Source organism: Labrus mixtus, chromosome 12 (assembly GCF_963584025.1).
Source record: "Labrus mixtus chromosome 12, fLabMix1.1, whole genome shotgun sequence".
In the NCBI taxonomy this organism is placed as follows: Eukaryota; Metazoa; Chordata; class Actinopteri; order Labriformes; family Labridae; genus Labrus; species Labrus mixtus.
The window spans coordinates 13,012,129-13,037,612 of NC_083623.1; the positions used below are offsets into that span (position 1 = coordinate 13,012,129).

The 25,484-nt window shown below is 39.9% G+C and overlaps 1 protein-coding gene across 1 annotated transcript in view; it reads right to left on the reverse strand.

Moving 5' to 3' along the window:
- The window catches only part of nhsl1b (NHS-like 1b), a 103,148-nt gene that overhangs the window by 60,818 nt on the left and 16,846 nt on the right, over positions 1-25,484 (reverse strand). The gene's annotated exons all lie outside the window — the stretch shown is intronic.

The following is a 25,484-nucleotide window of genomic DNA, read 5'->3' on the forward strand; positions in this document are numbered from 1 at the left end:
TCCGTTTTCAAAAAAATACAACCACTCCTCCCTCTCTTCCTCACACCTTTTTTCTACTATTCCTTCTCTTTACTGCCCTCATTATCCTTGTCGTCTTTAACCCTTCAGGAGGTGCTTCCTTTTTAAGACAAAAAAAAGAGACATTTTCAGTCCTAATTGCACAAATAATTGCACAAAGTGTCATTTTCAATCAAACAAATAAATGAGTGGACTGTAAATCTGCTGCTTCATTCTAATATCTCTAAGGAGGAACAATGCTCAAGGAAAGCGTTACATTGAGAGACTTTTTTTAAGCACTTAACTGTGAGTTTAAATATATGGTAAGACACTCTCATAGTATTACAGTAGCTGAAATTCTGCCCGAGGTGCTGGAAGCAACAGGTTTAACCACAAATTTAAAGTACCTGAAGTCAACACTGAACATGACTCAGCAACAGGCTGATTAAAAACACAAACATGGGTGTATGAGAAAACTCTGCTGCTGTAGTATGGGTATTTATTTTTGAGTGTAAAACATGATGAACCACACATATTTAGCTGCCTAACATATAGTTGAGGCAGGTTTAAAAAAAAAAAAAAAAAAAAAGGCCACAGAGGCCCTCTGGGACAAAAACAAAGTCTTTATGGGGTGCTGAAAGAATGTTTGGGAGGTGGAGTTTTCTCACCCAAGTATAACCAGAGGGAGCATGTGACCACCAAGGTGTGACAATAAGCCAGTGCTGTGTGTTTGTGTGTGTGTGTGTGTGTGTGTGTAAAGTACACGAGCCACAGTAAACCCTAATCAGTCCCTTTCACTCTCGTTTCCAGTCGCCCAATCTTAATTAGACCTAAAGACAGAAATTGAGAGGAAGTAGCTTCCACCTAGATGCTAATTTGAAGCCATAACTCCTTATTGTGGATCCATTACACCACTGAAAGCTGATCCAAGATCTGTGGAAGGGATGTGGTGTAAACCTAGACTTAAACCCCCATCGCTGCAGCAGGTCCCCGACCTCATTTTCTTTTTCCCTTTAGAGAGGAAATCTACCATCTCAGCACTGTGTTTACAAAAAAAGGGACAACTGCCTGCTTAACTTACAAACATGAGCACATGAACACACTAAAACACACACATGCATGTCTTTTTTGAAGCCCTCTGATGACACATAACGTTGCAGTCCTTTAATTATTAACCTAAATGACTCTCTACCGTGCAGCGGTAAGGGGATCAGCACAAGGTATTAAATAAAAATGAGTGATACAGTAAAGGGTTACTGGCTAAGATGACAACAAATTTTACCCCTCGGCAATTCTAACTACCAGGAGGATATAGAAGAAACTCAAGATATTCAGGGCAAAAGATAGAAACACAGAGTCAGGAGCAGTTGAGTCTATTGATTTCCTCTTTTCAGAAGGAAAAGCTGTTTTACTGCCATAACTCCCAAAGGGAATCTAGAGGTCAAAGTTCATCATAAGAGGTCAGCATCCTGGCTTAACCTCCACCTCTCTTCCATTTCTTGAATTTCCTCGTTTTGATTCCCTCAAAGCTGCACTCAGACAAGAGACAGCAGTTACAATGATCAATGTTTACATCGATCTCTCTGCTGAGATGGACATGTCAGAGCTTTGGTTTGGCAGCTTCCAGTCAAAATTCAAATAAGCTTTTGATTTTAACATTTTCTATACTTCCTAATAATGAGACCTTGATCAAGTTTATGTTCTTTAACGTATCATTTAGTACATTTTTTGGAGATACTGATGGATTAAGAGTAAAATCATAGGCTTCTATTACTGTAATTATTACCGTCTTCCTCATATCAGCTTGTATTGCCCTCTTATTGATCCATCTTATTTATACTGATGAAAATACAGAGGAAATAGCATCAGCCAACTTGAAAAAATTTGATTTTTGGTGGGTTTTGTTTGCACTTGGAGACCTGAAAATGAGTTTAAGAAATAAGAAAATGTGTACATGTGATTCTGTTAAAATTAGTCTTGTTACGTACTCATAAAGATGAGCTGTTCTGTGGTAAGAGAAGACATTAACTGGATATCTAAATTAGACAACATTGAGAATGAGGACACATGCAAAGAAACTACATTTTAAATATAGGACACTTTAACCCTGCATTTTTTTTCTCTGTGACGTCAGATATGAAATACATATTGAGTCCCTTAATGTATCTAATTGGGTCCGCTGTAGGGGAGTTTATCACCTTAATGTTGTTTAACAGTAAACCACTTGATGTTCTGTATAAAATAGTCATTTTCTTAAAGTAAAACAAATCTAAACTACTGGACAAAATGAGTTTACAGACATTTAAGATTTCATCTGCAAAAGCATTTTTTTTTAGCAAAAGGCACCGCAAGTTCAGGGCTCACATGTAGTCAAAGAACAAAGTGCGTGACAACAATAACAGGATTAGATTTTATCATTAGAGGCACGAGGCAATGATAGCAAGAGAAATGATACAGACCCTAAAGAAGCTGCTGTTTAAACAAACTGTACACACCACGGTTTACAGTCCGGGACATTCCTCTCACACATGATAACACAGGAGACAAAGGGAGGGGGGGGGGGGAAACAAAGACCAGACAATGATGGACTAAACTGAGAACTTCAGTCATAATTAAAGCTAAATTATATGAAATCAACAGTTTGGATATCGTGATTGAGAGTGTGCTTTAAACCGCTGATTTTCAAGATAAAACTCATGACTCTAAAAAAACAAAATCCTGTAATTAAATCAAAATGAAGGAGAGCTTACTGAGCCAACCAGAAGATATATCATTCTAAATAAACATTTACAACTCACTCACTTACTGTACACACACACACACACACACACACACACACACACACACACACACACACACACACACACACACACACACACACACACACACACACACACACACACACACACACACACACACACACACACACACACACACACACACACACACACACACACACACACACACACACACACACACAGATGGGTGAAACAGACAAGATGTCAGGGTAGTGACATTAGAGCGGTCCAGTTGCCAAGTAACCCAATCAGACTAGAAAGACTGGCGACACCTGACATCAATGCGCACTAACCCGACACTGTCACACAAAACGTAAATAAATAAACACCTGAGTGAACACATGAAAGTTTTCAGTTCATCCAAAAATCCACAATTGTCTTTCTTTTATCCCCTTTAAAAAAAAAAAAAAAAAAAGGATTGGCTGAGTGCGTCTGCCAAATCTCCGTAAGTACTGTTTCAGAGTGTTTGAGTGTGTGTGTGTGTGTGTGTGTGTGTGTGTGTGTCTCAGTGGTAACACACTCACAGAGCTAGTTAAACACAGGGGTTCAGCTACACCACAGAGGAAGGCTTTTATTACCAGACAGAACCCCACATTTACTGCGACAGTTATAAAGATGCCGGTGTGTTTGTGTGTGTTGTTGTCTAAATGATGCATATTGGGAGAAAAATTGAAGCCATAACTTTTGGTAGGAGTGACTTCTTTTTTTTTTTGAGAGCTCAACAGGATTCCAAAACTTAAAATTGGTACGATCAAAATAAGAAATTAGTAAAAAATAAATGTTGGATTGATATTTTAAAATAGAGAAGTTAAAGTTAAGGTACGGTTAAAGGAAAATGTTTAGGCCTGAATAAAAATGGTTAAGTAGGTTACACCTCCAGGGAGGTAATGTAAGTCAACCTGTATGTGTGTATGTTGCGTGTGTGTGTGTGTGTGTGTGTGTGTTCTAGTGTACAGTAAGTGCTATATTAGGTTCCTTCAGTAGGTGTTGGAATCTTCCCTGAAGGGCAAAGAGGCCTCTACTTCTTACTTAGACATACGTCTTGTGAGATAGACCGATGTGTTGTGTATACGAGTAGTGTGTAATATTATATACACATTTTCTGCTGCTGTAGAGCAGAACTGAGATTTCCTGGTAATCACTGTTTATCCCTTTTGTATTATTTATAGTGAAGGTCGGTAAGATTCACTAAGACACTGAAAATTCCTATTTTAATCTTTGTATTTTTCTGATGTCGTAAATCAATACCATGCATTCAAAGAAGGGAATACATGGTAGGTATCAGCACACTACCTATTCTTTTTTATTCTTTAAAAAGAAATAGGGTTTGTCTCATGAGTTAGAAACATCAGAAGAAAGAAAAACTTAGGAAGATTTTTTTTTTTACAGTAGGAAGAAGCAGTCGCTGGGAAGATGAGAAACATACTAAAAGTAAATGCTTGTTAGCCAATTGGTCATTTAAGAGCTGTATTTTAAAGATGGTCACAGTAGTATGGAATGTGCTGGAAGAGCTCCAATTATTACCTCCACGAAGGAGGGAATGACTTCACTGCTGTGTGTTGATCAGCAGTGTGAAGGAAAGAACACTGGCCTGTTTTTCATCAAACTGAGTGGAAGATTGGAGCATTGGATGTGAAGAAACTAATGACACGATGTGCACTAATGTGAAAAGCTTTAACAACCAGTTTGTCTCCCGTGCTTATACTGAACATTTCTTACTTCATACACACAGAGTCTCTGATCATCTGGATGAGATTCATCAAAAAAGTCAGCACTGCAGCGGTGTTTTCTCAGTTCTAAAAACAAAAGGCTAGAACAATTTTCAAACAAACAAACAAACAAAAAGTATCACACAGAAAGAGATTAGCTGCTGTATCATGTCCTCAAACTGCCCTCTCGGTGTCTGCTCTGTATGCTTTTCTTATCTTCACTGTGAAGACCATTATCTGCTGTCACCTCCTGACTACTGTTTGACCTGAACGCTAAAATCCTCCGAGCCCTGACCTCTGTTTGAACCTGAGAGCTTAGCCTTCACCTCTGCTGGACAGCATGTCTGACAGAATCATTTATCTTGCTCTTAATCTTGTCCCCTGATACTGAAGTATATATACCTTATGTGTGTTCTATCCCTCCCTCATAATCATCTACCTCATCAACACACTTTGGTTCTAAATGCAGATAATATTTGGGACAAAAACATGCAATACCTATACAACTATTTACGGCTGACTCGTATTTAACTGATTATATTTTACAAATAAAACACCGTGTGAGGTCTGAAACCTCTTTTTTTTATTCATCTTACAGATGTCATTGACTGTCCTCTGGCAATCCCACATAAACAGGATTAATAAAGAGCACCTTTGAGTGAACATGAATAATGTTAAATTGTGTTATAGTAACTTAAGTGCTGGTGGCCACATAGTGCAGGAGATCTCTTCAGACTCCCATGGGGCTTTGCAAAGAGGTGATGCATCATTCACGCTGACAGTAATACACAAGAGACTCTGCTTTCTCATTTCAACGTGGGATTATGTGACATGTCACAGAAATTGCAAGATTTGTGAGTGGTGGGAACCCATGAATGTATAGTGCTTTCATATGCTGTGTGGCCTTATGTTGCCACAAGTATTCATATGTGAATGTGTGTGTGTGTGTGTGAGAGTGTATGTGTGTGTGTGTACAGGACAACTCACTGAGTTAGCCATCTGAGCCCCAACAGGGTCACTGGAGTGCATAGACTAACCTCATATGTGGCTTGATACACTTAAACTGCCTCAAGGAATGATGGGAGGTTTGACGGGTGGCGTGAGGTTAACCTTAATCATTATTGTTCAGTGTGTCATTGCAATGAACATGGACACACACACACACACACACACACACACACACACACACACACACACACACACACACACACACACACACACACACACACACACACACACACACACACACACACACACACACACACACACACACACACACACACACACACACACACACACACACACACACACACACACACACACACACACACACACACACACACACACACACACACACACACACACACACACACACACACACACGTAAACAGAGAGACAAGGTCACAAGAGAAATATTCCCTTCCGCAAACACAGTCCATCAGTACAGATAAAGGCAGTACTTACTTATGTAACAAAGTTGAAGGAGGAAGCAGATGACAGAGAATAAAAGTGACTAATCCACAAAATGATAATAAAACAAGAGGATGAGGGAAAAGTGAGTCACATGGCATAAAGTGCGCCTCTATCAGGTTAGCAGCATAGCAACTTCAGGCCTCTAGGGAGGCTGGGCAGGGTGGGGTGCAGCAGGGCAGGGACGTGCTGGTAGCCCAGCAACAAGCCCTCTGGTGGTGGTGGATGGTATTACATGGGGTGGTTGATTCTCTTTCAAGCTATGAAGTCTGTTATGTGTAATCCAAGTCATCATTGGTAACATAAAGAAACACTACAGCAACACAATAATTCTTTCCTAATTGTACTTGCATCCAAGCTGTTCTAACACAACTTGTTCATTTTTAGATGATTGTTTAGGAATTACTAAGAAAAAAAGCCAAACTCTTTAAACCACAGTGTTAAAATGTTTTGTTTACAGCAAAACATAACTGTCCAAATGTCCATCATTATATAATAAGCTAAATAATTAAATAATTAGGGATTCTGGTTTGATAGCCACATTAATATAAAAGTAGAGGTCTTAAACTCTCACAAATTAAATTTCCCTGTTTTCCTTTTTCTTAATGGAAAATTATATGTAACAGATGAATAATATGTAATAGTTGATTATATGTCTTTGTTGTTTTTATAATGTAATCATCCTTTATCCTATTGTTCTTTAAACAAAACAACAAAACTTTTTTTACTCAGTGTTTACCTCAAACGGTACACAAAGACAATGTTAAGAGGTTGATGACACTTTGTGTTACACGTTTTTTTATATTTCAACATTCAATGTTTTCAGTTTAACATTTGTTTAAAGAAGTATGTCATGCCTTTTTCACATGTTCACAAGAAGTTTCTATCATTTTTATCTTTCACTCATTTTGTCTGACGCTGTTCATGTGTAGTAACTATTTCAAACCACAAGGGGACACCATCAGATTGAAGACTCTGAGGAGCCTTGGATCGTCATCTACAGGTTAAGTGAGCCAGAAAACTGTGTGCACGTTTGTCAGTGTGTTTGTATACACAAGCCTACAGTCAATAAACAACACTTGCTCATGGTTATGGAGGAATTAAGCATTTTTGTGTGCCATGGTTTTGTGCAGAGATAGGAATCTTTGATCATGGTTAACTCGGCTATCTCAAACATTCAAGGTCTATATTTGGCCTCTGTAGAACAGCCCTTTCGAGGACACACAAACCTAAACACACACACACACACAAACACATACACGGAGGGGCCTGTGTGGAGGTTTTAGACAGCACCTAATCCCTGAAACCCCTGTAGTCAACTCTTGTCAATTCACTCCAGTTTGAAGACAAATCCCCTCATTCCTGTGGCCACGTGCTCCATTATCCCAACATCTATTATTCTAGCAGAAAGTAAGGTGTGTGTGTGTGTGTGTGTGTGTGTGTGTGTGTGTGTGTGTGTGTGTGTGTGTGTGTGCATGTCACTTAATTCTATTATTCTCCAGTAAAAGCTGCTGGCTTAGCTGGGAGCACCATTCTCAGACACCGCTCTTGTGACTCGTCAATTAAGAATGTGTTGGTGTGTATATGTCTGTGCAGTTTAGCCATGGAGACAAAGAGAAAAGTGAAGCAGGTAGATTGACCTTTGACCTTTCTTACTCCAGAAAGCAGCTGACTAAGGGCTTAAGTTTGCATATAAGTAAGTCACATTTGTTTGGTGCACAAATACGGGCAGAGGTTTGGTTCCCACACATTTACAAACTTCATGATTCACAATCTTAAAGACAAAGGAAAAAGAAGCACGGACTGGGTGAACAGATGAGTCCAGCATGAGGGCTGGAGAGCGCACTTCTTCTTCTAGTATGTAAATGATCAGATATATAGGGTGCATAGGACTCCCTGTCATCATGCTGCAGATTTATGAGGTGAGAAACTTCGTCTCTGTTCTGCGAGAGCGAGAGAGAGAGAGGGAGAGGGAGAGAGAGAGACAGAGAGGGGAAGAGAGAACGGCGACTTGATACCATAGCATGAAAAGAAGGGAAGTTTGAGAAAGGAGTGGCACTATAAGCTTACAAGACAAATGAACTCTTGTAATCTGAGTAGGACACATACATACACACACATGCCCAACAGGTCTGCGTCCAGTGGTTGAAGGGGAGAAAGGGTGCGGTCGACTCTGTGCATTCCTGATCAGTCATGCCTGAGTGGAGGAGCTTTTCCAGCAAACCTGAGGCCAGATGTGGTTGCACATGCATTGAAGCTTTCATGCAGACTTTGGTATTCTTAAAATGATAGACAGGTGGTCAATTCCATAGTGGAAGAAATAGGACTGTGAGTGATACTGAACATTTGGAAGAGCAGAGAGAAGACTCATATTTAGAGAAATAATGTGACTCTAATGTATCCTCTGAACACCTTAATTGTGCAGATGAATGACTCCGAAGCACATTACAGAATTGGAAACCTTGCACAGAATGAGCTGGATGTTACACCCTGGGTAACTCTTCATGCTTCCATGTCACCATGCCAATAACTAAGATAAAATACATGCACTCTTCATCAGTTTCACAATATTCATACACAAGCAAATCAAGTATGTAACAAAGAAGAGAATGTCATAGAAAAGGATCTGGTTTTCAGTACTCATTCTCATGAAGAATGTATTTTATATAATAGTATAAAGTATCCTAATATAAAAGCTTTTGTAAGTAGCCAGTTAAAGTTAATAATTATGTTAAGAGATGTCACTCGGATGGAGCGCTGCCACAGTGGGATCGCAAGTGAAACATTTAAACGTGAGTTGGGTCATTTGGATGACTTTGTAAAATGTGCTGCCGATGAATATTGCTTACAAAGCAGTTTACAGGCGGTTGAAGCCGCTGCAGCCTCAGAGTGAGATTTGCAGGCTGATTGTGTGTGTGTGTGTGTGCGTCTGTGTGTGGAGTCGAGAACTGTACGGACACATGTTGAGAGCTGATAAAAGTCGTATGTAGACAAACATTAATACAAGTTAGAGAATACATGATATATAACCAAACATCATTTAAATAGGGTCATGTATTTCAATGATCTACCACATAGAGTTTTCTACAGGCGGAGCATGCATTTCAAACGTACTGACAATCGACCATCACTTTTCGCAAACAATTTGACTTTTTCAATTGCTTTTACATCTCTGTAGCTATCTACTGAAACCATTTATCCTTTACTTCAGCGAACAGTTTCAACTGTACACTCATTTTTTCAAACCTGTTATCATTACTAACCATTTAAACTGCTTATCACTTAGTATTCCATATCCTGAAGAAGGAAGAGAATTAGAGACGTGCTGGAAGCATGTTTGTCATTGCAACAGTGTTTAACCCGGGGCTTATGTAATTCTGACATGTTGCTAAACTTGTTTTTTTAAATCTCACAAAGGATGTGCTCAGTGTGTGTGTGTGTTTATCAAACTCGTGTGGTGACAGCAGCTGGTTGAGGGGAAGCACCGATCAGGACAGAAGAATGTTTAGATTCTACTGGAGAGGTTCAGACATGAATACAAACTGAAAAGTTGTAAACATGCCAACGTGGCGTGCAAACGTATGTTTATATACATTTACGCTCTCACCATTACATCAACCATCACCTGTTTAAACTTCCCTCAGTCCGGTTTCTGCACTTATGTTGTACAGACATGTGGCCATGTTAGGGCTAGGGTAGGCATACGTATATGTGCCTGGGTGTATGAAAGTTCATCCTTGTAAACTGGATGCTGTGTCACAGGTTCAGCGTGGTGAAAACAGGCAGCTCCATGCTGAATAAAAACACGTGTGCCTATTCAACAGCTCGCTCCCACAGTGATATTCCAGCAGAGTCTGTGCTGATGACATTTTCTGCTCCTCAGTCGTCACTGCTAATTATAAGACCTCTTTCCATAGCACGGATTGTTTTGGAAACACAAACAATAAATAATTACTGTTGTTTAACCGTCCTGGGAACAGTCATTGTCCTTCTCTAGGGTTATTGTCACTGGATAATATGACGCTGGAAAGGAAATAGATGAATCTTTCGAACATCTGCATTTGTTTTAACTTTACTGATGTTCAACCACTTTTTTATCAAATCAAATCAACCAGTCCAGGCCATGGTTTTCCACATTAAACTGGACCCCCTGGGGATGGGGCATGCTGAATCTAAAAGGGAGAGGGTTGGAGAGTCAGACACAAGTGAAGACAAAGTTCAGCTCATGTGCTGACAGCCAATCTGGCAGCCCACCAGGAGCCCAAATCTGACGACACACCCAGCAAACCCCACGAGGAGCTGAATACTACAGGTGTGACCAAGTCCCCACCTGAAGCGTTTTCTTTGTGTGGGAGTGTGTGGGTCTGACAGGGAGTGTAAAGCAGAAATAGTGAGGAAAATCCACATAAACACAAAAATATACATGCATTGACAATAAACTATAAAGACGAAGGACGGCAGTAAAAGTGAGGTTTTAATCAGCATGTCCCGGTTTACAGCCTGCTAAGAGGTGTGAGTATTATACACCATGTGTTTACATGTATAAAGTCTTTAACAAGCACACAGTGAGAGGAAAACTCCAATAAAAAGCAGGATGTGTGAAATAACAGTAGCAGCAGCCTTACAGCACAGACTATGTATGTGTGTGTGTGTGTGTGTGTGTGTGTGTGTGTGTGTGTGTGTGTGTGTGTGTCCAAATGTTTATGTGTGTGGCAAAATGTGAAACGCACTTTGAATTGAACACTCTTCAAATAACATGCACTCAGTGCCTCCTTTGGCACTGATTTAGAGAGGAGGACCGTAAAAGAAGACAAAATAGAGAGCGATTGAAGTGAGATGAGAGTAAAAGAAGAAAAGGGAGAGAGACAGTGACGAACAGGAAGAGAGCGAGCGAGAAAGAGAGAGAAAGTGATTGAGACAGAAAACAAAAGACAGCTAGAGTGAGAGACTGAGTAAATTATGCTGATTGAGCAGACGGCAGGCCCGACCGTTACCGTGACAATAGGGGCCGACTTTAGGTCTGGCGTTTTGCCCTCTACAGCTGTGAGCTGTCTGACGAACGAACACACACACACACACACACACACACACACACACACACACACACACACACACACACACACACACACACACACACACACACACACACACACACACACACACACACACACACACACACACACACACACACACACACACACACACACACACACACACACACACACACACACACACACACACACACACACACACACACACACACACACACACACACACACACACACACACACACACACACACACACACACACACACACACACACACACACACACACACACACACACACACACACACACACACACACACACACACACACACACACACACACACACACACACACACACACACACACACACGGTATGCAAAACCATCCGTTATTCTGAGCTCATCCCTCTTATCCAGGCTCATAGCACTACATCAACCCAGCACAAGCCTCCTTTAAATGCTGGACTGACCCCAGCTTTATTTTACAAACATCCATATATCCACACACACACACATTCTTGTCTGTGCTTTTTTTTCCCCCCTCCCTGCTGGCTTATTTTCTGTATTCCTGATCCAAGAACAGCTCCCAAAGCAAGTCGTCTTGTCGGTTGGGGATTTAAAGCAGAATCCAGATCAGCAGTTGCTGGCCAGACCAGCTGGCAGGCCAGACTTACAGCCGTTACACTCGCAGTGTTTTCGAGGCACATTACAGGCAAACCACGGGTGTAATGAGGTAGCGCACCGCACACATGGACACACACTCACACAATAGATTGGGTCAAAATTGAGCGCCTGGGTCAGACACACCCACACAGATTGACATAAACAAAGTGGGAGTTCATTCTTGCAATGCTATGATTAGCAACATCGCGGGACAAGACTGTCAAAACACGCACGTATCCAAACACGCACACATCAGAAATGGAGTTCCCCAAAGGTATTCCTCCCACGAGCTGTCAAGAATTTGGGTGCAGAGTTCCATCTGGCCACCCTCTGATTCTCTCCCGCTTTCCATCTCTCAATCTCTCCATGTCCCTTTGTCCCCCCCCCCCCCCAACCTGCTTTACTTTGTTTGACAATCTAAAGTTTTATTTACAACTCCAAATAATCCCATCCCAAGAAATATTTCTTCACTCTGTTCTTCTCCCCTTTTCTGAGCCTTTATCCTCCTCATTTAATTGTGCAACCTTTCTTTTCTCAAACACAGTCGGTCTTTGTGTTTCTGTGTTGAGGGAGTGGAACACAAACTCTCAGCCCACCTCAAAACCAAAAGCCAAAAAGGCCACCAGTCGTGGCCACCCACCCATTGACTATCACACCAACACAGTACAGGGCCTCTCCCTCTGAGTGTGTGAGCGTCTGTCTGGTTGGATTCATATGTCCGAGGCTGCTCACAGGTGTGTGTCTATGTCTATTTAAAGGCACCCATTTGTCTGGGTGTACATTTCATACTGTAATAACTGTATATGTGATTGTCCATTTGCACACATTAAATCCAGTTTTATGAAAACCTGCAGCAGCCAGACAAAAAAAAAACAGGACAACAACATGAATCTACAATGAAAACTCACCCTTTTGGTGCTCAAACCATACATCTCACAGACATCATAACAACTCACATGTACTCAGTTACTAGCCAAAGAATGCTATTCTTCAAACTTGAGAAATGAACATGACATGCAGCCCAATCCAACACCGGTGTTGTGTATTTTCATTGTATCTCAAGTTCCATTACTACCCTTTTCTCCTCCAGGGCCTCTGACTGTGTTCAGACCAGCTTAGGTTTCTGGGAAGAACACCTTCATCACAGCTGGACTCTGTGTTCCATTTGGTTGCACTGTATGAGGTTTAAAAGTAATTTTTCTCAGGCTGCCGTCGGCAGCATATTCAAGTTTCAGCCATCATTTAAACAGCTGTAGGTTATGCTGAAGCGACTGATATTCTACCAAATTCAAGTACAGATATTTAAAAAAAAAAAAATTGATTGAAAACTATACTTTCTATTTCTTCTTCATGCACCTGTCTTTTTAAAGCTGCTTGACAAACTATTTATAGCTTACTTGTTGAAGTGGCAACCTCACCTTAACACCGAATTAGGCAAAATCCTAAAAACACAGGCGGAGAAATCATGACCACTTTTTTTTAAAGAATATGCTAATATCAACACTTAGAAACTACCTTTCCCATAATGCAAATATATGGTGTCCCAAATGTTGAAATAATATAACAGTATAAACAGAATAAAAACATCCCTGACTTATGCATCCATGTGTTTAACATACTGTAATCAGAAAACAAAAGCAGTTACCACAATGTGTTGGATAAAACAGACAAAACAACAGACTCTCTGTAACTGTCCGAACAGCAGTAAACTGTGCTGTAAAAAGCTTTAGGGATTAAGCCTGATGGCAGTGTTGGGCCTTCACTGGTCTAATCTCATGAAAAATCCACCACCCTGAGGTTACAGATCAGGCTGTCTGAAAGCCAAGGAAAACCCTTAAGTATTAAGTTCTCACTGCATGTGACACACTGAAGACTGACAAAAACAATATGGAGAGGAAAAGATGAAAAGCCGTCCCACTGAAAAGAACATTTTTTTATGTCATCAAACAAACAAAAAAAATCCTTAAATCTTCAGATGTAAAGAGAAAGGTTGCATTCTCCCAGAACATACGACAGCCTCCATAGTACCCAGGCTGTTATTAAAGGGGCCGTTGTAAAGTCAGCAGACTGTACTGTAACACTGACTCACATAGCCAAGTGAGGGGTACAGCTTCGATTCGGCCTACTGTGTGAATGCAGTTATTTGTAACCCTTCTCCCAAACTGTCGGTGCAGTCTCTGAACTTCCCACACGTCTAGACTACAGTGTCTCCATCATGAGAGCTCAAGCATAACACTTCAGATTTCCCAACATGAAGGAGCGCTGCCTCTACACAAACTTTGCTTTCTCACTGACAATTAGATTAGGCTATAACCTGTACAGACATAGATTGGTCTGAATGTAGCCTACAGCATAATAAAAAATAATAACGAAAGAGGCTTGCTCTACAAGTTTTCACTCTGATTCTTGCATGTGTCATCTTTTTGCTAATTTCTTCAGAGAAAATAAAGTGTTATTGGTTTCCATTTGATCGCTTGACAAATTCGATTCAAAGTCAAACACTTCATGTTCCGCGAAAGAAAACAAAGGAGGAAAGAGAACTGCGAGTTCATTAAACTCTTGCCCAAAGGCTCATGTAATGAGTTGAGATGGGGGAGTTAATAACCTGTACAGACACAGATGGGTCTGAGTGTAGCCTACAGCACTCTGATGCAAAAACACACACGTGTAAACTACACACTTAACTTCATTTCAGTGGAGGAAACTCTAGTAGAGCCTTAATTGTCCTTAACATTAACGTACACCTGAACACACATCTTGACAGCACTCACAGACATAAACCACAAAAAAATCTATTAAAAACCAGCCTTTACCACTGGAAACAAAAGAGGAGAACTATTTGTCACACCGGCAAACTATTTGTCACACCGGCAGCCAAGACAGACAAATTAAGAGCTTTTGCTTTTTGATCAATGCGTAAGCAAACCAAAGCAAGTCTGACCTGCAGTAACTTACCAGAAGCTTAAAACTATCCATCTTCACTAGTTTAAAAAGTGATTTGGTCCCTTTTAAGATTTAAATACAGGAACACATTTTGAAATGTATTACAGAACATTTTATTATTACTGGATAAAACCCCTTTTCTCACTCTCTAACTCAACATCTTCCAAAGGAACAATAGCTTTTGACAAAACAGTGGCACAGTGATGTTGATCAAATACATTTTGCCTGTTAAAGAAAATTAAACAGACTGCCAAAAAAAAGTCCAAAAAAACGAATTATGAATGGGAGATTCCCCTTCTTTACAATAACTATTTTTCCTGTAGTAATATATTTAAAAGTATAAAATGTGGGGTCTAGGAGGATGGTTGGACTGGTTGGACAGGTCACATGTAGCTGCAGGCGTAGAGAAAGTAGACCAGTGTGATGAGAAGTGATATGGGTCATAGGGGTGTGAGAGCAGGTCAAAGCACTACAGTGAGAAAACACTTCATGCACACTGCGCTGAACTGGAGGCGCTGTGGGTGGTTGGCAAAGGCAGTACGGGTGTGTGTTACTGTGAGTTCATGTGTGTGTTATACAAAGACAGAGAGAGGAAAACAGAAAGGCGCCTGCGGGCTCTGCATGGTATAGCATTGACAAAACACTGAGGTTAATGATCTCAAACACACACAAGGCACTATTTCACTCTCTGTTCCCACGTCGAGAGGACAACCCTGATGCCGTTTCCACTACTTGAGAGACACACACTTTCTTACACAAAGTACTCCGAACCCGTTTTCCCCATTTAACCCCATTCCCAAAGATATTTCCTCCAGCTGTGTGGATACCGCCATAATTCAAATCTATAAATCATCAGTGCTTTGCATCACCCTCGATGATTCAGGAAATTGGCTTGTGTCTTGATCCAACAGAAAGAAAAAAAAAAAGAAGAGTGTGGAGGAAACTGTGCTGTAAGTCTGAGGTCTGTAAGGTTGTTTGCCAAGTCTTAGTGAGTCAAGTAAAAGCACTTACCTGTTGAGTTGTACAGCCAACATCACAGAGGGGTCAGAAAGAAGTCATTAGGCAGGTCCCAGAAGAAGATCATGTTGAGAGAAGAACAGAAAAATGACATTAGTTTCATTAATCAGACACGTCTGTCCGAGGAGACTTAAAGCTTATGGACTAAAATGCTTTATTGGCAGAAACAAGTCTTTCCATCCCGATTCCAAAAGGTCTTCAGAAGGGATACAACAACCAGATTTGGATGTTGGTCAGATCTGAATCATATACCCAGATTGGGTATCATGACAATCAGGCTGACTTATTTAATTCAACATGAAATGCTTCCATCACAAATGATTTCAGTTGAATTATGGGGGTCTGTTGGTGGAAGAAAATAGACCTAAAGTCCAAAATATTAAAAGTATGATCATTTATTCAAAATAGCCTAATAGAGTACTTTGAACAAACATGTGTGCACCACATTTTCCTGTAAGTGAAGCAAGAAAACATTAATTGCTTAGGATGTACAGTGCTGTTTATATGGATGGATGGATGTTATATTGCTATAACATAAAAAAATACAGGAAAATATTAGAGAAAAAAACTTAATAGAATCAATCAATCAATCAATCAACTTTTATTTGTATAGCGTCAACTCATAACAAGTGTTATCTCGAGACACTTTACAAGAAGCAGGTAAAATACCTTACTCTTTGTCTGTTAACATTACAAAAGAGCAGGTAAAAAGACCTTACTCATTGTTATGTTACAAAGATCCGGCCTATCCATCCAATAGAATGTGTTTTTAATGAATATATAAACAATAAATGATCATACTTTTAATATTTTGGACTTTAGGTCTATTTTCTTCCACCAACAGACCCCCATAATTCAACTGAAATCATTTGTGATGGAAGCATTTCATGTTGACGAGTTTACAGCAGGTGACCCTTCAGATGCACAGCAGTCATGTCTCTGTGCGCTCTGCTGAGAGTCTTTGGACCGACAAGTCAAATTGGTAAACCCCTACGGTTGGTACAAGCGTATGCAGATTTATCAACAGAAGTGTATATGGTTGCTGTTTTTGTAGCACAAAGACCAACACATGTCTAAAGTGAGTCTATTAAGCCATGCCATCGCATTCCCTCCCTCTCATCACAAAATGTTTTCTTGCTTCACTTACAGGAAAATTTGGTGCACACATGTTTGTTCAAAGTACTCTGTTTTTTTCAGCATAAAAAAGCCAATCCCTGCAAGTGTTGCCATCCCTTCTTGATTAGATACAGAACCAGCTTGGAATAGTTTTGTGAATTTAGGAAGTGTATTGACAGCTCTTTGCTTTGTTGGAGGATGTGAACAGCTGCGATTTTTGTGTCACATGTTGCACAAAAATAAAATTGACTGAACATCAATCATGATAGGCACAAACACCCCCCCAGGAGGGTCTTGTACATCTGCCGTTTAACGCCTGTATTGCAGAGGGCCTGTTTCAACATGTCGTTTCTCCTAACAGTCGATCATCTGCCTGAATAGATCAGTGGAAATGTAAGACAGAAGCTCAATAAGATCTGTTGGAAAATAAAGAAGTGATACAGCTGATAAGAACTTAAACATCCTGTGAGTAATGTCTTCTGGAGAAAGAGGAAACGTTGGTTTACTGGCAGTGAGACACAGTTTGTTTAGGTGCTGGTGGTTTATAAAGTTTGCAACGATTCCTGAGACATTTCGAAATCCAACAACTCAAACTTGCTGACACTTTGAGAATAAATAAAATGAAGGCCAACTGTCAAGAGAGAACGATGAAGAAACAGCCAGAAGAGTGCAGTTAGGACAAAAAACCTCCTGGTCACGACTGCAGTATGAGTCAGTGCTCGACAAGGCCGTTCAGACTGATGTGAGGAGGAGGAACAGAAGAGAGGACGGAGTGGGACAGAGGGAGGGAATAAGAGGTTCAGTCATAAGATGAGTGACACACACATATATATATATATACATGAAGGGCTCTCAATTTAACTTACTCTAAATGAATGTGACTATTTAATTATAAAAACAGGAGATTTTTTTTCGTAATGGAGATCTAGGTAGGAAATCAACCCTTTTGTAAGGAGAAGCAACCGATTCAGTATCAAAGAGTCAAGAGTCCTCATTCACTTTTCAAAGGAATCAAGCATTATGAAGATAATATATAATATAAAGAAGGTTTTTTGGTGTATTATCTCTACTGGCAAACCACTTAATACATTCTTTAAAACATAAAGAAGCAAAGAAACGAAATCCAGTGCGAAAAACAATTACATTTTTCTCCTTATCTGCATCCAAATGAACTATTTCAAGTTGAGGGAACTGATTTTTTTCTTTTTTTAAGTTAAAGGTATTGGCATATTATTCAATTTCAAATCGGTATGAATGTACGAAATACCACCACAATGACAGGATAATCTCTGCTAACAGTCATCGTTCAACAGAGAAACAGAGCAGAAGACCAAAAATGACAAGAAAATTGTCAACAGGAGCTGTTTAGAAGAAAAGCTAAGTAACATAGAGAGAAAAACATGAATTACAAAATAACATCTGACAGGGATAAGGTAATAAATGAAGATGGGCAATTAATTAGGTTTAAGAAAAAGAATAGCTGGAGAGAGTGAGATGTGTTTGACAGATTGAAGAGAGAAATGTGTTGATGAATACTGAGCAAAGTCACACCTTCAGTCTGAGATCAGAGTGGTGGTCAAGGGAGGTGTAGCATTCAGGTTTGGTGAATGTGTGTGTGTGTGTGTGTGTGTGTGTGTGTGTGTGTGTGAGAGAGAGACAGAGAGAGAGAGAGAGAGAGAGAGAGAACACAAAGGGATAGAGAACCTGCTACAGATGAGTAAAACCTCTCCTCTTGCTACACAAAGGATGGCCAAGCAGTCACATTTCTTTTATTCAAATTGAACTCATGCCTTATTCTTACCAACCATCTTTTTTTAAACCCTGTTTTTCAGCATTTGCACAACTTATTACTTCAATGAAGTAATCTGTTCATCAGGTTGTTTATCAATAAATATTATAATGCAGATAGTCAACCAGAAGTTAGAGAATAGGGGATACTTTACCAATTCTAATACAATAAACACAACACTGCCAACAATATAAAGTCTTACATTTTTATGTTTTACTACAGTGGGAACCAAAACAACAGCCTACAAATTAGCCACAATCAAACCTTTGTGCTACAGTTAAAGTGTCCAATTTATAAAACATACAAGTAAAAACTAATGAAGGAACATAGTGGACCTATTTTCTATCTTTTGACTTTAGTTGTTCAGACTAATTGAATGCATCATGCAATGCATAAGTTGTGTGTTTCCAAATATGAAACCCCCTCATTAATTATATAATGATACAGGTTCAATTATTTAAATGGTGGATGAGTGATAATAATGGCATGTTACTGTAATATTATCATCCTGTTGTGTGCTAGCTAAACAGACCGTGCAACTGAAAATAAATGCAAATCCTTCCTGGTTGTTCCGTCGTAATAATCACACAAAAATCAATCTGACCAAACCCAACTCAAGATAATGAAAACTTTAAGAACGTCTCATTGTGCAGTCCACAACGTCGATGACAAACAGCTGGACCGGTTAACAAAACAGTCTGCAGTGATAAAACATTTACCAACACAGGTAAAAGTCAGAGAGCATCACCTGCAGTGGCAAGTTGGTCCATTTATACTTCAGCTCACCATTCAGCTCATTCAGTGAATCCAGGCTAACACTGCTCTTTACAGAACCGCACTTCTTTTTCTAATTCATACTGCTCACACATTACTTTCTCCGTTTTAGCTCCTCATCTCACCATCAACTGTTTGAATCTTCCAGTGAGTTGGCTGTGAACACATGTTACTGTGTACATATAATTTGCCTTTAAACACACACACACACACACACACACACACACACACACACACACACACACACACACACACACACACACACACATCACGCCTACCTTCATAGGGATTCCTCCTTTGCTTCCGGCTCCAAATCCTGATCCCTTTAACGGGCATCTTTTTTTTATCTGGTGATCACTATCACTGATCCAAACAAAGTACAAAGTATGGCCCCTAAAAACACCATGGTACTGCTAACCTCATTTTAAAGATGACACACATTGACACACACACACACACACCCACCCACTCACAATCCCACTCTGAAACCTCTGCACTGCCTCACTGCACGCGTGCAGAGCCCACACACAGGTCGGCCAATCAAAACCCTGTCACAAAGAAAGAGGGGTGCGTGTGAAGACGGTGGGGGGAGGAGGGGGGGGGGGGGGGGGGGGGGTGATGCATTCAAGGAGGCCGCCTTAACCGGTAACCTCCCAAGGTTGCTACGGTGATGGTATGCTATCTGAAAGTGGCAGTTGTTGCCCGGGCTATGCCTCATGGCCCATGATCTCTTATAACGGGTCCTCAGATCCTTTTCAGTGATCAAGTTGAGGGACATCTGCGCAGGCATACACACAAACTCACACGCACACTTCTGAAATAAGTTCTTTGTAGGGCTAAGCTTCTGAGCAATCAAGCCCTAAAAGGGGTCCATTTTAATTGGATGTTAGTCAGCTTGGTAAAGAAGAAGAGGGCCTGAAAACTGCTCTTATCTGTTCCATTTCCAGTTGTTTATATTTCTTTGTTTGGTCGTATATATTCATTTCTTCTAGTCAGGGTTAGCGTTTGTTCATCGTGTATTCATATGTTCTGATTACCTGCAGCTGTAACACTGCAGTTCAGGATTTTAAAAAAAGTACATCTGCACATGTATCTCTCCATCTCTCTATTGTAAAGACATGGAGGGGTAAGCTGCAGTCACAAAACTTCCGTTCAAGTTAAATGTCCTGACTTTTAACTTGAACAGTTTAATTTGAGTTTTATCTGCAGGTTTCATGTATTATATATATATAGATATAGATATTTTTGCATGTTTCAATTTGATTTTAATGTAAGAAATTAATGTTTAAAACAGAGTAATGATAAGAACAACAACAATTCTACTACTATAAAATAATAATCCATACATATTTTGTTAATGTTTTTTTTGGTTTAAACAAGGCGTTTAGCCAAAGCCAGGCAACACCAGATGATATCACAACAATTCAGGGTTAGTACAATTAAAAGCCAAGTTAAGAAGTTAAAAGTATTGTTGTTTATATTTTTTGTTGCTCAAGTAAACACGTGTAGGGAAGTTATCTGTATCGTTAAAGATATGTTTAGCAGCAGGTGCAAATGGAAAGCTATTTTTCTGCTTAAAAAATGTCTTAACTCAACATAATAAAACACTCATTTCTTCACTTCAGCATCTTCTCTTTTGCTCTGCTCTCTCTGTTTTGACGACATATTGTTATAATGTCTCTGTTTTTATTTTTTCAACCCTCTCTTGCATTCTTCAGTGTCCTCTCTCAGCAGTGTTGTCTTCTCTCCATCCACTCCTCTCCAGTCCTCCAGCAGACAGAGCGCTTTCTCCGCTGGTGTGATTATGGAGGGCTTTCTCAAACATCACCCGCACTCACAAAGCAACAACTGAACCAGAAAACAAGTCTGATCTCTGCAACTTCAATCACATGTGTCATCCGCCCGTCATTTGAACTTTTGAACAAAACCGACTCAGACCTACAGCGGGTTTTAAGTGTAACTGCGTGTGTGAATAACTTGAAGCATGTGTGCTCATACTGTTTGCCATAATCATAACTTGCAAGCCATCCGGAAACCTTTGGACAATCCCTTTTCCGCGGGACAATTCATCACTCCTCATCTACTTTTCCAACCCAGCAGGAAGCAGCAGTGAGAGACGTGTCAAATCCTGCGGCCGGTGACGCTGCTCTGGACGAGGGAACAATCGCAGGGAACAATCGGAGAGAGAGCTGATTGGACGAGGCAGCTGTCCGATTTGAGCGCATTCTTCCTCTGAGGTCTGAGACTACGGTCAAGGGTTGGCGGTGAAGGGAGGATGGCGACAGGGACAGGAAATGGAACAGGATATAGTTGACAGCGCCATCTCCCACAGGATGCTGGGAAATACATCTCTGACAAAGGGTTAGTTTGTGGTTGATGGTCTGAAGTGTGGACAGGGAGGAAAGATTGGCTTAAATCCAACACAAGGTACCAGAAAGAGAAGAGAGAAAATGAAATAACTTGTGTTATCTGTATGAAATCAATATTTTGAAGGCAAACATATTTCTCAAGTTTTCTGCTATTTACTACTTTAAAGGGTTGTGCACATTGTTATCTACCATATGAAAGTATCAGAAGAAGCTATAGTTATATAATTTTTCTTGTTCTCCATCTTCCCTCCACACGTTTCCTACTGTAATCTTTTCTTCTGTTTTAATCCTAAAAGCCTAGCCAGGGACAGGGGTTGCAAATTAGCCATGGCTAGAAACCTGTATGCATGGCATCTACTTATTATTTTATATATGAGGCAACCAATGTTCATTAAATTTATCAATAAAGTCAAAATATATTGGACTGAATCTTTGCTTATTCTGGATTAAATCTGTTCTAATCTCAATATCCCTCATTCCTTTAAAACCCCATTTTGGACTTCATCTATCCTTAAATTCATGATATTCTCTCTTTTCTCGAGTGTTAGCCACTTCTTTCAGTCTCTCAGCGTGTAAATGTCCACAGTCTGGTTTGTTCAAAAAAATAATGGCGGCCACAAATGTCGCTCCAGCCTTCACAAGTCCACAGATCATATGCTTCCTTTTGTACTTCCTTTCTTCCTTCCTCTGCTCATTCCCGATGACTCTTCACATTCCCATACCTCAAAGTCTCTGGTGAATAACATAGTTAGTTACACACTAACGACAAAAGATAAAAAAACGTGGAAAATGAAGACAGAGGAGTAGAATTTCGCCAAAAGCAAACATTTAAAAAAGGAGCAAGGCCAAAGAATAAACAACACAAAAGCCACGAAACTTATCCAAAAATGTTGAACAGGGTAACTGCTGTTAAGGATGTGTGTTTTTTTTTTTTTTAAAAACCCCTAACACATGTTGACATGCCAACCCACACAAACATGAAGCTGTGGTTAAATGGGATTGGTCTGTACTGTGAAAACCCAGCCACATGGACTGCCTTGCATTTTAACTCTGCCCTCACATTGAGGGTGTGAGTGTGTGTGTCTATGTGTCTATATGTGTGTGTGTGTCTATGTGTTTGTGTGAGTGTGTGTCTATGTGTTTGTTTGTTTGTTTGTGTGAGCAGACCTTTTCCCACACCACTCTACATTTGCTGCCAAATTCACACATTAGCAGCATGAGCGAAGTCGACAAGGCCTTCAATCAGACACACATATACACTAGTGGGAATACAAGGTACACACACACACACACACACACACACACACACACACACACACACACACACACACACACACACACACACACACACACACACACACACACACACACACACACACACACACACACACACACACACACACACACACACACACACACACACACACACACACACACACACACACACACACAGGAAAAGTTTTACTGTCTGGCACCAGTGAAACCACAGAATAAAGCAAACAAGACCGTTGGTTGTACTTAAAAACATTTGATCAAGCATCAATCTAATGAATCCTGATTCAAAGTCAAACAAAAATAAAATGATGAAGAACGAAAAATGTGGACATTCAATGAAAACAAGAAACAATCCGTCTCATATGTGACATTAACAAGTGTTTCTGCAGCATGTGGCAGCAGTACTCAAGTGTGTGTGTGTGTGTGTGTGTGTGTGTGTGTGTGTGTGTGTGTGTGTGTGTGTGTGTGTGTGTGTGTGTGTGTGTGTGTGTGTGTGTGTGTGTGTGTGTGTGTGTGTGTGTGTGTGTGTGTGTGTGTGTGTGTGTGTCTGGACAGCATCAGAGGGCTGCAGCAGAGAAAGGACAGGGAGAGCATTATCAGTAAAGGTCAGCAACACACAGGAGCAGGGCACACTGACCACACAGACACAGGCAGCAGAACTGTGACGTCTCTCAGACTACAAGACAGTAATGGAAACACGAGCGAGAGCAATGACAGGTGTGTATTTGTGCACATCTATGAAGAAAATGTAATGTTTACTGCATTTCTGTTATTATAAATGAATGTTTATAGAAGAGATTAGTCAAGCTGTTTTATGTCTTTTTGTAATCTATGAACTAATTTAGTTGTGTGAATGTCTAAAATTATGTTTTCACTCTTTTATCCTAACATACTATTTACATTTTCTATAATCTTTTTGCCCATTTAATTCAGATTTTTTTTATGACATCACATTTGGAGATTAAAAATCACACACAATAGCGTCAGAGGACTCCGTATTGCTCCCTTCATATGTCCAAACTGCTCTTTTGATGGGCATTTTGAAAGACTGGAAGACACCAACTCCACCATGCCTCAGAAACTGGTTGCATGAACTGGTCTCAGTGATACACATGGAGAAATTGCGAGCTAATGATTCAAAATGTAAACATAAATGGGAAGAATCTTGGGGTCCCTTCTTGCAACATTTGGACTTACCCTGACAGCATTTGTACCTGTATGGATTTATCTTTTTTTCTTGTTCTATTTATGGACATTTCTATTGCGGACAGCTTGGATGTAGCACTAACACAATGATGATGTATAATGATATGTATGCTTTTTTTTTTTGGGGGGGGGGGGGGGGGGGTTATTTCCATGGATTGGGTTGTGGGTTTTCACTCTTGTTTGTATTGTGATGTCAGAAAAATGTCAATAAAAATAATAATAAAAAATCACACACAATAAGACATATATATATATATATATATATATATATAGTTTCACAGTACAATTTTATATAAACTAAAACATATACATTTAAAAATGTTTTTTTTTTTGCTTTATTAACCTACTTTTTATTGTGTAAACCCATAAATATGTCACTTAACTGTGTGCTAGAACCCTTGTTTCTAATTCACCTTCACTCAAACATGATGTCAGGTTACATCTGCTATAAGATTTAGTCAGTCTGGAGAAAATATTGGTAAATATATGCCCACAATGTATTTTTGGGTGACACTGGATGTAAACTGGAGTGGACTTTGCTTTAAGAAGCTCAACAGTAGCTTGATGCTTTGAAAAAAATAAAGGGTTGGAAGGTTTTTTCTCAATGTACAACCATGTTTCTCATGAGCAGCATTGGTTCCTGATACAAAAAGGATATCCCTCCTCAACTCAACCAGCCTAGATGAGGGGATTTGTTTGGCCTTCTGTTTGGTTCTAGACAACAGAAATGTTATTATTGTATCAGGTTTTAGCTAGGCTCTGCCAAAGGAACTTTTTCACTCTTCCTTGATGTGGTAAAGCAATCAATCACAGAGAATATTTTGTAGCCAAGAGCCTTACTAATGAAAAAAATACTGGCATTCTCCTCTGTGATGTATTGTCACTGATTAGCTTAGAGTCCTTTTGCAATGATGACAAACAGTTAAATCAAATAAAGGGCTAAAAAACTGGTAACATGATGGGTGAGATTATCAGTTTCATCATAGCCTCAACTATCATCAGGAAACCAAACCAATTAAAGATGAGGGAGTGAAGCAAGAGAATAAAAACTCATTAGCTGAAATTGAGCAAGACTGATTTCCAGAAGTGTTACACAATACATAGAGAAAAATGGAAAGACAGACTCAGCCTCAGAAATGATTTCATTCTGCTGCAGGAACTAAAGTAGATATGATATTAATATCATCAAAGCCATTAGGGATGTTTCTAGCGATTTATCTCCATGCCAATTAAACTGAAATTTACATTCAGACCCGTCGACTAGTGGTCGATAACAGTCAAATTTGAGTGGATTTATTTAACGTTGCAATAC